The sequence below is a fragment of the Rhineura floridana genome, chromosome 2 (genome assembly GCF_030035675.1).
Source record: "Rhineura floridana isolate rRhiFlo1 chromosome 2, rRhiFlo1.hap2, whole genome shotgun sequence".
Taxonomy (NCBI): Eukaryota; Metazoa; Chordata; class Lepidosauria; order Squamata; family Rhineuridae; genus Rhineura; species Rhineura floridana.
In genome coordinates this window covers 1635726-1654270 of record NC_084481.1, presented here as the reverse complement: position 1 = coordinate 1654270, position 18545 = coordinate 1635726, and the positions used below count along the sequence as shown (strand labels likewise).

The 18545-nt window shown below is 41.5% G+C and overlaps 1 protein-coding gene across 1 annotated transcript in view; it reads right to left on the bottom strand.

The window, feature by feature from the left end:
• Positions 1-18545, bottom strand: part of COL4A1 (collagen type IV alpha 1 chain) — a 200916-nt gene that overhangs the window by 180963 nt on the left and 1408 nt on the right. The gene's annotated exons all lie outside the window — the stretch shown is intronic.

The window sequence follows — 18545 nt, the reverse complement described above, 5'->3', positions numbered from 1 at the left end:
AAATACCACCTAGTTAATTAATTAAAGTACCTACTTAAACTGCATGAAGGTCACAGCAAAGGCACTGTGTGTTAGCCACTAAATTGATAAGCCTGTAGAAACTGAGGGTTGTATCCAACAAAGTCAAAGAAACAAGAATAGAATCATAGAGTTGGAAGGGGCCTATAAGGCCATAGAGTCCAACCCCCTGCTCAATGCAGGAATCCAACTTAAAGCATATCCGACATGTGGCTGTCCAGCTGCTTGAGTGCCTTCAGTTTTGGAGAGCCCACCATCTACCTAGGTAATTGGTTCCATTGCCGTACCACTCTAACAGTTAGGAAGTTCAGCCATAACATGGCTTCCTGTAGCTTGAGCCCATTATTCTGTGTCTTGCACTCTGGGATGATCGAGAAGAGATCCGGCCCTCCTCTGTGTGACAACCTTTCAAGTCCTCCCATTTGTGCAAGAACCTCTGCTTGCACAATGGAACTTCCTCTTTTTCTCCTCTCCCCCATGACTTCCCAAATCTGTTCTGGGGATTTCCCAAACCCTCTGGTACAGATTTGGGGGTAGAGAAGGAGTGGAAGTTGCACTGAACATACAAAAGTCCCTAGCAAATTGGATGACTTCATTGGATACAATCCTTATTTTTTGTTCTACCATAGCAGGGAGAACTTGGCGGACTGAGGTAAACCAGAACTCAAAACATAGATTAAATCCCATTTTTAGAGAGGGAGTTAAAGAAACCTCACTAATATATAGTTTCACACAGTACAGACCTACGTTATGGGCAAGTCAGATTAAAATAAAAAGGTAAAGAAACTATGTTCTGATACCTGTTCCAGGCTATAATACATTTTAAGGAAAACAGTCTGGAACGGCAACTTTCCAGTGACCTACCAAATTAACCAGTCACACATGATGGTGGTCCTCCCATTGGGAAATGGGAGATAACCTGCAGACATCCCTGCAATGACACAAGAACCTCTGGGGTGATCAGCAATACCCTTCCTTGCTGTTTTTAAGTCCACCAAGCAACACTGATAGTGCTGCTGCCCATGAGAGAGAGAGATTGGAGGGGCAGGTTGGCTGGCAGAGGTGGAAGGGGGAGACTTGACCATGGTGACACATGCCATAGTTACATCCCGATTAGACTACTGTAACGCGCTCTACGTGGGGCTGCCCCAAAGACTGCTCGGAAACTGAAATTGGTACAAAGAGCTGCAGCCAGGATGTTAACTGGGGCGGGATATAGAGAACATACAACCCCGCTGTTGTATAAGCTCCACTGGTTGCCCATTTGTTTCCGGGCACAATTCAAGGTGCTGGTTTTGACCTATAAAGCCTTATACGGCTTAGGTCCAGGCTATCTGTCAGAGCGCCTCTCCCTCTATGAACCTGCTCGGACTTTAAGATCCTCCAGCGAGACTCTACTTATTACCCCTTCCTTCCTGCAAGTTCATCTTGCAGAGACACAGAATAGGGCTTTTTCGGTGGCCGCCCCTAGACTGTGGAACTCTCTCCCTATTGAGATCCGGTTGGCTTCCTCATTATCAAATTTTCGTGCACAGGTGAAGACTGTTCTATTTAGACGGGCTTTTAACCAATGTAGTTAGTTTTAACTTATGTTTATTTAATTCCATTTTAAATTGCTTAAACTGAATATCATGTTTATTAATTATTGCTGTTTTAATGTTTTAATGTAAGCCGCCCTGAGTTCCTCGGAAAAAGGGCGGGGTATAAATATTTTAAATAATAATAAATAAATAAGAAAGAGTTTGCCCTCTGTGAAATAGATGTGCTGTCACAGCAGAAAACTGGGTTCAAAGAAACACTCTTGTGTGTTTGGACTCATACTCTACCTCTGCTTTGCAATCAAGTTCTGGGCCAAGTTATATGTGTCTTAGACTCACCAGCTAGTTTCTGACATAACTACTTTCAAAATGAAGGTTATGAATGTTTCAAGGCAGGAACCTGTGGGAGGGACTCCCACTCATTGAACAGAGTGCATGAGGTGGAGGCAGAAGAACATTTCAGTGAAAGGTTCTCCGATAACAAGGCTGGAGAACAGGACCTTGGACAGCTACAGCTAGTCTGAGGGCCAAACTAGATGAAATGCCAATTGCATGATGAGCTTTGCAAAAGTCAATTGAAGGCGTAGGTCAGCTGATCCATACAGGGATCCTGACATGGGGGCTTGGAGGGCTTTAACCCCTGCACCTACTATTTACACTGGGAACTAACAACAACAACAACGATGATGATGATAAATAAATGTACTACCTCCTTTGCCAAAAATGACATGAAGGTGATGTGCAGCAATAAAAACACAAAACAATCAATAAAATTATTTAAAACACATTAAAAACATTTACAAGGAATTAAAAATAGTTGAAAGGCTAATTTTTTTAAAATGTGTCTTTATATTCTTTCTAAAACCCGGGAGAATTGGGGGCCTGTTATAGCTCTAAAGGGAGGGCATTCCTCAATTTGGGAACCACACAGGAAAAAGCCCTTTCCCACATGCCTAACAGGTGGGCCTGTGTGAGCAATGGCATCCTGGGAAGGGCAGTTCTTGCAGATATTTATGTCTGGGCAAGTTCATATCAAGACAAGTGGTCAAGACAAGCGGTCTCTTAGATAACGAGGCCCCAAGCTGTTTATGGCTTTTAAAGCTTAACTGTAACGAATGTTGTTGCTTTGGCTAACTCACAAATGGACATTCTAGGCACCTTCCTAAGAATACTGTTTATTGCATGGAAGAGGCACCTCTGTGGAAGTTTTTGCCAATTGATGCTTTGATCTCATCCAGTCATCTGTGAATCTAGTTGGTCTGGCTAGCTAGAAAGTTGTCATTCCGGGCCATTTTCCCAACCAAAATGGGTCCCGGAATGTGGTTGCTGTGAAGGTTTTGGGCTTAATGTATTGACTCCACTTAGTTATGCATGACAGTGTATTTGATTGGCTTGGCTAGTCTGGATGTTTGTGTTCTGGGACATGTTCAGGAAAGCCGTATTATTGCATGGAACGTCTTGTGGCTTGTTGCATGAATCCCATGTAGACATGTGTGACTGGTGAATTTGGTAGGTCTGGCTCACTGGGAAGTTGCTGTTCCAGGCCATTTTCTATATCATATTATAGCCTGGAATGGATAACAGAACATGGTTTGCATGGATGCTTTATTGCTTATTGCATCAATCCCATCTAGTCATCTGTGACTGGTGAATTTGGTAGGTCTGGCTTGCTTAGAAGTTGCTGTTCTGGGCCATTCCATTCCGGATGGCATTTTGGTTGTTAGAGGGTTAATAAAATATAATATCAGAATGGTGTTTGGTTCCTATATGTCAAGTGTCTCTAACACACAGTCTCAGTACCTAACTATAGATTAAGGAAGGGAGATTATCTCTTCCCCCAAATAATTGGGGGGCATCCCCTTACTCCTCCATTCTTCTCAATGCATCTTCATTTTTCTTGTTCCCTCACTATCTTCTTCATTTCCTCAAGTTTCTTGTTTTAAATAAATTTAAATAAATAAATAAGTTTCCTGTTTTTTCTTCTCTCTTGTTTTTCTTCCTTTCTCTCTTTTTCCCTGTTAATTCTCAGCTTAGAAAAAGCTTAGAATAAAACTTGGAACCAGGAGTAGCATATAGATGCCACAGTTCTTGCCAAATAGGTTTGTCTAAAACACATGTGCTTGCACAGCTGCATGGAATTCTCTCAAATGGAATACCTCTGGGATTCACAATGGATCTGTTTGGCTTTTTTTCAGACCCACCTTTTGGTCCTGCCCATAGAAGACTTAATCAATGTGTTTCCCACAAATTCCCTTCAATAGAATCACTGGAAGCTAGTCAGAAACACTACTATTTTAAAGCATGTATGGTGTGGTGTTGCCCTTCGTTCCATTATATAGAAACCTCAATAATAGAGAATTTTTTTTAAAAAGTTCTTATACAATATTCAGCAATTATTTTCTTCAAACAACTATCCTGCCCCCCACCAGCCCCCTGAGTTCTAGTGATCCTCCAATGCACTTTCATGCCTTCCAGCTTTTCAATTCACCCATCTTATATTTCCAAGAGAGGGAGGAAATGCTCTAAAGTTATGTTACTACCTCTGCTACTTCCATGAAGCACAGACAACCCTACAGAAGTGCAACAAATAATTAGTCGATATCAGGGCCCAATTCTCTGTTATGTCAATCTTCTTTGATATCTCCTTTCAGAAGTGCAGGACTGTGCTAAATAATAGGGGCAACTTCCCTCCAAAGCAGAGGTTTCCAAAATGTGGTCAACACTAGATGTGTGGTTGATGATGGGAGGCAGCACATCCATCACATTCAATATTCATATTGGTTTGTAATCATATTTGTATTGCTTATTTTATTTCTTATATTGTATGTTGTATTACAATTTGAATTCGATGGAATTCAAATATACAATTAGAAACCACACAGCATCTTGTACAGTGCGTTACAATTGCTACAGCACTCAAAAAAATCAACAAGTGGTCTGCCAAATCTTTCAGCAATTTTCAAGTGGTCCTTGGGAGACAAAGTTTGGGAACCACTGCCCCAAAGCAAACTCCAACTTCAGAGGAAGAATTTTCCTCAGGACCAGCCGTGTAGGAAGAATTACACTGCCCCTCCACACTTAAGGCAATCCTAACAACATTATTGCTTTTATTTATTGGATTTCTTACCTGCCCTTTACCATAAGTTGCCAGAGCAGGTTACAACAATCTGAAATGCAATATTAAAAATAATTTAAAATAAATTACAGTCACACAGAGTGTGTCCTGAAAGATGTGTGTCTCAGGCGTCGAAGGCCAGGGTACAACTTCAGCATATAACAGAAGCAATACAATGAAAATGCCAGATGCATTTCTGTGGGGAGGGAATTCCACAGCCTAGGAGCTGCAACAGAGAATGTTCTCTCCCAGGCCAGGGCATCCTGAACCTCTGAGGGCAGGGCACTTCTGCTGAAATTAATGCCCAAAAGGGACGGTATGGAAGGTGACAGTCTTTCAAATATTTGGGGCTTTCAATACTAATGTTATTTAGTACTGAAGTCATTTAGGTCTTTAAATACTAATATGAGGGAGCACCTTGATTGGGCCTGGAAACAAATGGAATGATCAGCTCCCTCAGCTGATGCTATTTGCATTTTGAAAAATCTGCATTTAATATGTCTATTCTGATCCGGCGTAAGATAGATTTTAAATGCAGAGAAGTTATTTATCTTTTCTCATCCTTTCACATAGAGTTAGGCTTTGTTCTGAACTGAATAAGGAAGTCTTTCCATTAACCCAGAAGACTATGTGGCACTGCCACAAAGAGGAACATTAGTTAATTTCATGTAAAGGTCAAAAGTGAAATGCCTCTTTCAGATCCCAAGCAACCTTTAAATAAAAAACATTTCAAAACTAGAAATTGTCTAGTATGCAATACAATGTTATCCTTATTCTTTTTAAAACCTAAAACAATCACTCACTTATGTTAAAAATATGTCCCCAAACTGAAAACTGAAATGGTAATAAGTGAACTATTGTTTCTAAATAGCCAGTGTATTTTATCTAGTAAGTCTGTGATGCAGACATTAAAACAACCTTCTGATCTGTAATGTACAGCAACGGAAAAGCATAGAAATAGCAAAAAAAAAATCAGCATCCTTGCTGAGGGACTGGGACTGCAGCATTAGTCATCAACATCAAGAAAGTTGTGTGAGGAGTTGTGTGAGGGACTGGGACAGCATCAACCATCAACATCTCAGTTGTGTGAAGAATTCGTACAGCACAGACCACAGTATCCCAAAGGCCATGAAACTAGCTCTATCATCCAGCACAACTGAAGAAGCAAAAAGGAGAAGGAAGGATGAAGGAATGTTGGAAAAGAGAGAAAGAGCTTGGACTAGCAAGGTCTCTCACTGCTTTCAATATCAATCTTATGAGCAATAATTAGCAACAGTTCTTCAGTTGTTTAATGCTTCAGTGCAGTACATCCTGTGACTGGCACTCTGTTATTGAGTAAAATGGTAGCCTGTTTTGAATTTATTTTCTGTAGTTTCTTTACCTAACATTTGTATTTTAGCTGATATTATTTATACAACATTAAACTATTTTTGTGTTAACTGGACCGATCTTCCCTACAAAAATAATCAAAAAGGTAGTTTAGAAAGGTGATTAAATTACCATAGGTAGTTTTAACTGCTTTCTTATTATTGTGTTTTAAAAGATGTAACATAACAGTTGTGCAACTTCAGGAATTTACCTGTAACTTGGATAACTGTATTCTCTAAAAGTATGAATAATAATTGTAAAAAAATCCATCTGCAGAAATGTGTATCAAGAGCCAATGTCCCATGATGGGCAAGTGTCAAGCATGTAGTAATGTTTATTGCAAACTGTGGAAAAAAGCTTTTTTGGCAGACGACTTGTGACCAATCTAACATGTGACAGTTCAGTGGAAGACACCCACAATCAATTACCTGCTAAGCAAGACCCTGTGCATATGACACTTTACCATGCACTCACAAGTTGCAGATCAGCATCAAATCCATGTGGGAAGTTGTAATGCCCACAACAATTTACACTTGGCTATGGCAACACCAAAATGATTTGTTTCTTTTCATTTATACAGTAGGGCCCCACTCATACAGCAGATTCTGTTCCGGACCGCCGCCATAAAGAGAAATCTGCCATAAAGCAAAATGCATTGACTAACATTGTCTAAAATGGCGCCCGACGCCTGAAAAACGCTGTAAAAGTGGAACAAGTGCCATAGGAGTGGGGACTTTCTGTAATTGACAACCTCTATATCGGTGGAACGCCGCAAAGCGGAACGCCGCAAAGCGGGGCCCTACTGTAATCATTTGCAGGGAAGGCATGTCATACCAGTCCCGCATTTTAAGAAGAGGATTTCATATTAATGATCATCAAACAAATTTTTTTTTTTGGCAACAAATTTTCTTTTCACTTTCCCTGTCTTAAATGTAACAATAACAAATTTGCTAACCAACACCAGTACTTCTCCTAAAGAAAAGCACACCTCTGCATTTGTGTTTGACTTCAATGGGTTCAGGCCAGACAATAAGCGTGGGCGGATGTTAAAGAATCTCCTCCCTCGATGGCAAATGTAAAAAGTGAACCCTTTGCTAAGAGGCTTTGGCATGTGTCCTGCTGTACAGGAGCTGGTGTCCAAACACCCGTTAAGAATTCACTGTATTGTTAACTTACAGTACAATGGCATACATATCTATGTCAGAAGTCAGTCTTGTATAAGTAAGTCATTTCCTCTGAGGTGTTCAGGGCAGCATGTATTGTTATCCTGCTTTATCCGAACAATTCTGAGATTAGCCAAGAGCTGCTAATAAGCCTAAAGTCATGCTGTGAACGTCATAGCTCCAAAGTGTTAGCTCATTAAGCTGAGTCATTCCCCATGTTGGGAATGGGTTAAATGTATCACGGTGATTATGTGAAGGACACACAGCTGCACTGGATCAAAGGGGCTGGCTATAAAATACAAGCCCAGGGAGCCAGGCTGTGTGTGGGAAGATAGGAGTACAGCTTGTGTTGGTGATTGTTTATGTATGCACTAAAGTTTGTTTTGCTGGCACAAAGCGAAAACGTGTCGGAGTGCTTACTTACTGTTTGCCGGCTCAGGAGCGCAGTTATTCCAACACCTCTGTGTCCTGTGCAACAAATAAAGTGTCGCTTGTTGGTTCGGGGCACTGTATTGTTAACTTACAGTACAATGGCATACATATCTATGTCAGAAGTCAGTCTTGTATAAGTAAGTCATTTCCTCTGAAGTGTTCAGGGCAGCATGTATTGTTATCCTGCTTTATCCGAACAATTCTGAGATTAGCCAAGAGCTGCTAATAAGCCTAAAGTCATGCTGTGAACGTCATAGCTCCAAAGTTCATTAAGGCCACAGTAATATTGTCAGCCGTCCCAACCTGGTGTCCTTCAGATGTTCTTGGATTCACTCTCAACAGCTCCAGCCAGGATGGCAAATGCTCAAGGATGACAGGAGCTGTACTTCAAAACAACTGGAGGACACAAGGTTGAGGAAGGCTGGTGTGCACACTGAGCACACTGAGACTTACTTCTGAATTGGCATCCTATGATTTTAAGTCTGCATTATACAACTATTTAATGTCTAAACGCAGTCTTTATATTAATCATATCTTTCTTTAAAACATAAACTTTTTAGATTACCAATCCCAATTCCCAAATTGGGAAGATAATTAGACCCAAAGGTATGGCAGTTAATCCAGATGCCAGTTATTGAATCTAGAAGGCTCTGGGAAGGGACCTTTGGGAAAATGGGAGAACGGAATCAACATACTAGTCCCACACAACCAGGCACTTCAATCACTAGGCTATAAAATATAGGACAGAGTTGAGGCATTCACCAGTTTGCAGGAAGTTTTTTACTATCCTACAGCTTTAAGAATTTGTTATTTAGCAGCTGCATATTTGCTAGATTGTCTGCATAAATCTCATGGGATAGCAGCACATGGAATTTTATATTAGAGATGTCTAATTTACTAAAACAGTACATCCTGTATCCCAGTGCAGGACACACACAAAAAGCAGGCAGGAAACCTCTCGGATGTTGACTCAGACCTCTTTTACGTAGAGTTCATTTGTAAAAGATACACTCTTAAGATGGCAGAGTGCAGGGTCCATTCTAATGTGCACTTTTTCTGCTGTGTCAAAAAAATTGTGCAGTGTGAAGTAAGTTTTTGTGCAGTTGAGCATATGGGACTTAATAAGGAGCTATAGTAAGTAGTTTCTTAAAAAAGAAATAGATGAGAAAAGATAAGAAGTAGAAAATGATGACAAATTCAAGAAATATACAAGAGTTTCAGTTTAAACTACTAGTTTTGAGGAAAAATAACTGAATTTTCAAAGTATCTTTTGCTTTGTGGTCTGAGCGAGTCATTTTTAACAATATTTTCAGCTTCCTAATATATAATGGGGAAATATTAATAACTAGGTAAATGCTCATCAAATTGTGGGAATATGTGGAAAACTGTTCAAGGGACCAATGAGTCCTTGCATAATAAACATTACACTTTTGTTTGTCCTAGACCTTGTGTCTGCTTTCCAAAACCTGCGTGTGTTTCCAGACAGGAGCTGTGCTCATCTAAGTATGAGAACAATTCTTGACCTTTGCTTCCAGCCCTGTTAAACATGACAATTTTTAGGTACAATCAAGCAATCCACAAATAGGATTCCCTGCAATTTTTTGGTAAACAGAGGAGGTGAACTGGACCAAGACAGTGGCAATGGAGTAGGGGGAATTAGTCTGTTCCACCATGCCATTTTCATTATTAGAATCACTCCAAGTCCTACCTGAGCTGCATTTGGTGCACAGCAGCTCAGATGTGTGTTTTAAATCAGGAGAATAGAATATCCCCCCAATAGTTCTATGGAACCAATCCAATTTGGAGGGCCTCCTAAGGCTGCTGTGTGTGTGTTTTAAAAAAAAATCTACAGAGGATCGAAATCACTGGTTTTCCATGGCATATCTGGTTTGACCCTTAAGCCATTTCTTTACCACAGGTGCAGGGAACCTTTTTCAGCCTAAAAGCCACATTCCCTTCTGGGCCCCATGCTAGTGTTGGTAGGGTTAGGGTTAGGGGCAAACGTGGCCCAAGCAACAAATGCAAATTTCCCCTTTGTAGAGCAGGCTAGTTTCTACACACTTACATACTCCTCCATTGAGACAAGAGGCATTATCAGTGTTCAAGGACACACTCCAAGCAAGCAAAATACTCTGGCTGAGAAGCAGGGCCAGCGAGGGGTGTGGCTTGGGGAAAGTTCTGAGATCCAAAGAGAGAGGCCTGAAGAACCACCTTCAGTCCCCAAGCCACCCTTGCTTTAGTATGAAGTGGGTAACAGCATCCTTGCTCACTGTCTCAATCATCCTCCCTATTCATTTTGTGCAAAAGCAATATCACCATGTTTCGATTTTTCCCTTCTTCCTGTTAGGATTTCTAGGCTATTTGTTGCTTGTATCAGGAGTCTATCTTCCATTCACATTGCTAACACAAAAACAAATCATATCCTGACTCTTGCTGAGACACAAAAATCCTTCATACATAATAATAATAATAAATTTTATTTGTAGGCCGCCTATCTGGCCGCACAAGCGGCCACTCTAGGCGGCGTACAAGATAAAGTAAAATACAACATACAAACTACATAAAAACCCAAGAACTACAATATAAAACAAAACCGAACCCCCATAGCTAAAACCAATGGCACCCAAAAGAAAAAACAAAAGACAAAAACCCAGGCCACCTGGCTTATGTATCCCTCCGAAGAGGGACAGGTGATGGAAATCAGTCCCAGCTGGCTGGGTACTTGGGGCCTGGTCCTGCAGGAGGCACGTCTGCCAGGCAGCAGTCCCACTGGGAAGGGTGGTGGAGGTGGTGTTCCAACAGCAGCAGCAACAGCAGGCTCTCCTTCCCTGGGTGGCAATGTTCTCCTTCTTCCTGCAGGCACTGGGTCTCCCAGGCCACCTCAGCCAGCCGGCTTATGTATCCCTCCAAAGAGGGACAGGTGATGGAAATTAGTCACAGCTGGCTGGGTACCTGGGACCTGGTCCTGCAGGAGGCACGTCTGCCAGGCAGCAGTCCCACTGGGAAGGGTGGTGGAGGTGGGGTTCCAACAGCAGCAGCAACAGCAGGCTCTCCTTCCCTGGGTGGCGATGTTCTCCTTCTTCCTGCAGGCACTGGGTCTCCCAGGCCACCTCAGCCAGCCGGCTTATGTATCCCTCCCAAGAGGGACAGGTGATGGGAATCAGTCACAGCTGGCTGGGTACCTGGGACCTGGTCCTGCAGGAGGCACATCTGCCAGGCAGCAGTCCCACTGGGAAGGGTGGTGGAAATGGTGTTCCAACAGCAGCAGCAACAGCAGGCTCTCCTTCCCTGGGTGGCAATGTTCTCCTTCTTCCTGCAGGCACTGGGTCTCCCAGGCCACCTCAGCCAGCCGGCTTATGTATCCCTCCAAAGAGGGACAGGTGATGGAAATTAGTCACAGCTGGCTGGGTACCTGGGACCTGGTCCTGCAGGAGGCACGTCTGCCAGGCAGCAGTCCCACTGGGAAGGGTGGTGGAGGTGGTGTTCCAACAGCAGCAGCAACAGCATTTCATAGCAACACATTGCTTCCCAAAAGAAAAATAATTAAACGCTTGGCTTGTAAATCATTGCCAAAACTAGAAGTCAGGGTGAGAAAAACCCTTAACCACAGGGGTGACCAGTCAGAAGTACCAAAAGTTTAAGACTTGTGGCTCTTCAGTTGAAATGAAAGGCAGCTGTGTTCTTGTGCCATTCCCATTTATTTCAGTAGGCCTCGTACCAGAGAGCTTACCAATGGATAGCAACCACAAATTCAGAGGATATTGCTTTTAGAAAAACAACAAGAAAAAGGAAGATGAGGTGAACAAGCATTGTCTTTGATGGGGTGAAATGCCTTTTGTTGTCACATATTACCAAATAGCAGCAGAGATTAGTTTATTTTCAAAGTTCCACTCTGTGTAGTTGTTGTAAGAGTCAATTACTCTCAAAGTATAAAAGGCTCAATCATCTTATTAGAATAGAGAATACTTGTGAATTACACCTGCCTCCACAATGCTTGATCTCTTCTTTCTATAACACTGGCCCTTCACCCCACTTCCTGCACTTGCACGGCAACAGTGGCAAGTAACAGCAAGCAGAGCGAAGCAAGGGGAAAGGGGGTCTTTCCCCCTCTCCTGGTAGCAACAGTAGGAGAAAAAAGGAGAGCGCAAAGACCTCCCTTTCCCATTCCTGCTTGCCACAGCTTGCCACTGCCAATGGAGTCTCAGCCCAATAAGCAAGGATGAGGGTTGGGAAAATTCTTCTCTGAATTGTATTAAATCTGAAGAATTTGGTGAGCCATAATTGTCCTATCATATTTGAAATGAGCAACCTTAGTTCTCACACAAAACATGCAAACACACACAAACTTCTGAAAATATTTGCCCCTTACTGGCAAATTGTACAGATCTCTATAACTATAACCAGACTTTTTACCATACCATGATAAAAAATTTGATAGGCCAGATACAATTAATCTGAGGCCAGATCAAGCCCATGACCTACAATCTGATCATCCCTGCTCTAGTGGACCCACTTCTCAACTACTATCCCATATTCATGATCTTGTCCTAGCTGGACTAATAAAAGTACAACCAAGATATTTCTCTCAAACTTAAGACCACACACAGAGATTGTGAAACTAGTTTGAAAGGTGGTTTGTAAATACTCTAAGTGAAGTGAAGACAATTGAACCAAAGGCTTGAAAACATTGACTTTCTGGGTACTTTTCTATCTGCAAGAGAATTGCTTGTGCAACAAAGAGAGATTGCTTAATGGGGGGGGAGGTAAAAGAATGTAAAAGACAGAAATAAGAAGGTGCACCCAGGTGCATCTAATAACTTTTAAAGAGAAAGATTACTGTATACGGGAAAAACAGTAACAAGCAAAAATGCTCCTAAGAGAAGCGACAGCTCCTTCACTCCTGTAATCATTTTGAACATCTGTGGCTGCTGAATCTTGAGAAAACTCGCAATTAGTAAGCATGTTTATTGCCAGCTTAGCTTTGATACAATGTTGAAATTTCAAACCTACTGTGAGATCATTTATGTCTTGTTGGGCATCTCTTCTCATATGCAGGAAATGGAAATGTAAGCCAGGATGGAGGTTTGATCCAGCATGCTATACCTATGATCCACCCATTCCTGGAGCCTGTTTTTGTCAATGTTTCTGGGCAGGAACCCTCTGCAGGAAACCTTCAAAATGCAGGGAGTTGCCCAAACAAAGCCTATATGCAACATTCCTGCAAAAGCTGTTTCAGTTTGTCATGACAACATTCAGAGCACATGGTTAGGAGGGAGTAAGGGGACGTTTTGGAAGCAACAGCTTCTCTTTAAGATATAGACATTTGTATAATATGGATCCCAAAGGTAGTTTAAGTGATTCAGTCTCTTAAGTAACTTGGAGATGCATTCCAGGAAGTAGACTGAAATGGAGGTGAAAAAAGTAGTAAGTCCAGAGGAAGGAAACTGTATAGATAATTAGAGACAAAAGGTCAGTGGAGGCCAAAAGACAAAAAACAGCAAACACTAAAGAATGGAAAGGATACTGAAGACAGACTCAGAGCATTCCTAGGACACATAAAAAATTTCCCCTGCCAAATATTATAGGAACTTGCTATTTAAAAGTAAGCATGGGATGGGAGTTTATGTCACAGTAGAGCTAAACAACTGCTCCAGTCTGCTCCATGGTGAATTCAATTCTTATGGTGTTCCATGCAGACGTTACCATGTTAAAATAGAGGTATTGGGATTGTGTGCCTGGAAACCTTCCCTTCTAACCTGAAATTGTTAGAGCAGGTTATGGCTATGATTACTAGGTTTTATTCCTTCATATATTGGTGGTGTTGGGAAAGACCTTTCACTCAATTTAAGCTTTGTTTCCATGATGGAAGAAATAATATTTCCAGTTTTCTGATCCCATATCACTGAGGGTGAATTCTCACTATTATCATCCCATAAATTATTGTTCCTACTATGCTTTTTATGACATCACATTCCACTATGTTTTCCATACTCTTATTACAAACACACATTCTACCTTTTACCAGTTTATGCTGGGCATACCAAAGGATGCTCCATGCCTACAGTGCAAAATGTAGGGTTAGAAGTGAAACAACACTAATCAAATGTTATTTGAACAACTCATCAGCATGATATGCAATACAGACTACTGGATCTCTGGGAAATAAAGGGCCTTCTGAGTCAAACCAAACCTGAATCAAAAACCAGAATGAAGCTTTGTTTTTTTCCTGAACTGAAACAGAACCCAAACCATTATGTAAATTTCTGCTAAATCTGAACCAGAACAGAATTAAGATAGCGGGGTAAGGGAAAACAGGTTACCTGTTTAAAATAAGGGTTTGACCAAAAACACCTAATGTGCTAACTACACTTTCAAGATCCTTTCACACATTATATGCGTGAAGAGGATCCATGTCCTGAAAAAGGCAGCGAGGCTATGCCAGTGGCCTCACTCCCAACATCACACAACTTTCCCAGCCCCTAATGTCTATGCAATAAGCACAGTTCTCTAGGCAACGAAAGCTTATATATGTAGGCTTCCATATGAGCTTGAACCTCAATTGTGAAAGGTTCTGGATTCCTTAGAGGTTTCTGTATGTAGGCTTCCCTGGCTCAGTTGTCCATATCAACACATGGACCCAAGGGAGGGATAGAGCTGGGGAAGCCATGCAACTTTGGAGCCTTACTGCTCCTTTAAGAGTATGGACCCTATTCACACATATTGTGTGTGAACCAATATGATTCCACCCGAATCAAAGTAAAACCGACATCTTTGAGGATTTATATATTTTGGATTTGGCTGTGCCTTCTTCAATACGGCTTGGTCTAAGAAGCATTAGGCAATGACTGGACCAGAATCCTGCTTCCTCTTTAAGGTAGGAGCTACTGTAGCAGCATGTACAGAGAAACAGCCTGTTGGAGGAAGGAGTGCCATTGCTGTTGCTGCAGCACACCTTGCCCTTATATGCTCAGTCAGCATCTGTAGGCGGATGTTATTGTGGTTGGTGACTTGAACTACAGCCTTTTCTTTCTAACCTTTGATCTTAAGGCTTGTGTTAGAGGTGTGCTAAATATTTCAGAGAAGTGTGTGTGGGATATTCAGCAGGAGGGAAAATTGTAATTACCTTCCATGTGGGCAGCAGAGCGTGTGTGTCTTACCTTTAAATACAAAGCAGGTGAAAAAAAGCTTTAAGCAGCAGCTTTCCTGGCTGCACTTATACTGCTTCATTCCTTGCCAAAGAATACTCCAGGTAACAAGGCTACATTCTAATGTAGCATCATATTCAAGGGCACTCTTGGGGGAAAAATATGGCTGGTCCCACTGTAGTCATGATCAGCATTCCATTCCATTTCTAGTAATGGTAGAGAGCGTGTCAAACCTCTAAGCAGATATTTCAAGCTTGATTTCAGAAAGATGAGTCAGCATCTCAAACTGAAGGCATCACAGCAATTACTGCTGACACACATGCCCCCTTCATGCATTTTTTGTGGCACAGAAGATTGTACACAGCTGGATCCCTACACAACTGAAGTTTTTGACCACATGGAATCTTATATGCATACGTTTCCTTTGTGCAAAGTCCACATGGACATCAGGGGTCACTGTGTTCATGAATATCCTTTCACATGATGGAAGCTTTAATTATAATAACCTGTTAGCATGCTTTGCTTCATTGTGGTAACAGCTATAATACAAATCTTTGTATCACAGTTTTCTCATATGAACCAGAACTGAACTGGTTGGTTTGTGTGTGCTGTATATCATTATTGGTCTGAACTGCAAATGACCAAATAATTTCAGCTGCAGATGAGCTTGAACTAAACAAAAAAATAATAATACTTAGACTTTCTGTGTGTGAGTAGGGGCAACATCTATACCGTATAATGGTTTGCTGAAGTCCATATTTTAAAAAAATTGTTTTGTAGCCCAACTCTTTGCTCTATTTCTCAGTGGCAAGACAGCATGGGATGTACAGTTGTGATGCAAGAACATGCAATTCCCCTTACACAGACGTCAGAAGATGAACTCATCATCGGAATCAAGAATTGCAACAAGTATTATTGCATCGGCATTAGGTATAAGACTCTGTGCAATGCAGAAATTCAAAAGAAGGGCCTTCAAGGTTGAAGGGAAATAAGAAAGCAGTAAAATGGGCCAGTTTTTTAACCCTCAATGACCATGGAAGTGGCTCTGTTCCTCTAAACACTAACTACCCCACATGCTTATGTCAACAAAAGAGGAAACTTTCCTGCTTTGGTGTGGTCTTGCAGACACATCACAGCTTCAGCTACTGATAAGAACATAAGAAGAGCCTGCTGGATCAGGCCAGTGGCCCATCTAGTCCAGCATCCTGTTCTCACAGTGGCCAACCAGGTGCCTGGGGGAAGCCCGCAAGCAGGACCCGAGTGCAAGAACACTCTCTCCTCCTGAGGCTTCCGGCAACTGGTTTTCAGAAGTATGCTGCCTCTGACTAGGGTGGCAGAGCACAGCCATCATGGCTAGTAGCCATTGATAGCCCTGTCCTCCATGAATTTGTCTAATCTTCTTTTAAAGCCATCCAAGCTGGTGGCCATTCCTGCATCTTGTGGGAGCAAATTCCATAGTTTAACTATGCGCTGAGCAAAGAAGTACTTCCTTTTGTCTGTCCTGAAACTTCCAACATTCAACTTCTTTGAATGTCCACGAGTTCTAGTATTATGAGAGAGGGAGAAGAACTTTTCTCTATCCACTTTCTCAATGCCATGCATATTTTTTTACACTTCTGTCATGTCTCCTCTGACCCACCTTTTCTCTAAACTAAAAAGCCCCAAATGCTGCAACCTTTCCTCGTAAGGGAGTCGCTCCATCCCCTTGATCATTCTGGTTGCCCTCTTCTGAACCTTTTCCAACTCTATAATATCCTTTTTGAGATGAGGAGACCAGAACTGTACACAGTATTCCAAATGCGGCCGCACCATAAATTTATTCAATGGCATTATGATATCGGCTGTTTTATTTTCAATACCTTTCCGAATTATCCCTAGCATGGAATTTGCCTTTTTCACAGCTGCCGCACACTGGGTCGACATTTTCATCGTGCTGTCCACTACAACCCCAAGGTCTCTCTCCTGGTCGGTCACCGCCAGTTCAGACCCCATGAGCGTATATGTGAAATTAAGATTTTTTGCTCCAATATGCATAATTTTACACTTGTTTATATTGAATTGCATTTGCCATTTTCCCACCCATTCACTTAGTTTGGAGAGGTCTTTTTTGAGCTCTTCGCAATCCCTTTTTGTTTTAACAACCCTGAACAATTTAGTGTCGTCAGCAAACTTGGCCACTTCACTGCTCACTCTTAATTCTAGGTCATTAGTGCACAAGTTGAAAAGTACAGGTCCCAATACCGATCCTTGAGGGACTCCACTTTCTACAGCCCTCCATTGGGAGAACTGTCCATTTATTCCTACTCTCTGCTTTCCGCTTCTTAACCAATTCCTTATCCACAAGAGGACCTCTCCTCTTATTCCATGACTGCTAAGGTTCTTCAGAAGTCTTTGGTGAGGTACCTTGTCAAAAGCTTTCTGAAAGTCTAAGTACACTATGTCCACTGGATCACCTCTATCTATATGCTTGTTGACACACTCTGATGAAACAATGTTTATCTTCTTGTTTATAAACTTTACAATATAGCTAAAACTATAGGCTGTAGTACAGCCTTGGGTCAAACTGCATGTGATGTAAGGAAACTTAAGCTCAGTCTCTTTTCCAACAGAGGAGAGCCAGGGTCATAGTTGGAAACTGTTCCCCTAGCACATTTGACCTAAATCTCCAGCCACCCAATGATGTTACAGTAGGGCCTATTTCCTGAACACAGAGAAGTAGTTTGCAAAAATGTATAGAAACTCATATTCTAAGAACATAAGAAGAGCCTGCTGGATCAGGCCAGTGGCCCATCTAGTCCAGCGTCCTGTACTCACAGTGGCCAACCAGGTGCCTGGGGGAAGCCCGCAAGCAGGACCCGAGTGCAAGAACACTCTCCCCTCCTGAGGCTTCCGGCAACTGGTTTTCAGAAGCATGCTGAGCAAGGATGGTATCATCTTACAGAGTCCCATGGGTCTTACTCCAAAATAAGTGAGTATAGAACAATGGAACTTGTTCCTAAATAAAATATTAATAATGAACAACATCTCATTAACAATTTTAATTAGAGTTCTTATTATTCTATATAGTGGAATAGCTTTGGTATTTCTTTTTATAAATGACAAGTGGTATAGAAATCTTTTAATAAAAAATAAATATAAATATGCAGTGTGCTATGAGCCTTAGTTAAAGATGATCTGCATAGTACAGACTGAAATGTGATAAAGTCTCTGAAATGCATTAAAGATACTACAGAAGATAAAAATTCCCTTTATCACAAATTAAGCTAAACAACCTCTTGGTGCATTTCTCCAAACTTTCATGAGTTTATGCTGAGTTCTAATGGGAGCTGATGGTTGGTATGGAAATGATTTTGTATCAGTGATTAAAACGATGGAAATTTATGAGAAAAAGTCTTTTGTAGGTTTTAAATATCTATATTATATAATATATATGTAATTTTTAGTCTGGGCCTACAATGTTCATACTACTATATTATCAATGAACATGGCTTTGGAAATATTAATGCTGTTTATTTGCCTTCAAAAGAAATTTGCTGTTACTTCTCCCACTTTGACTGCTGTCCCCTAGTGGATTCTGATGGTTTCCTGACCTGAGGGCTCTGTCAAAGTCCTAATCATTCTGGGGTGGTGATTTGAGTTGACAGGATCAAGTGCCCACTCCTGCTGAGCAGAGCCCACACAACTCCTTTGATACACACCTGAAGGAAGGGCAATGAAGCAAGGAAATGACTGACTAAACACAAGTTAGAGTTCATTGCCAAACCTA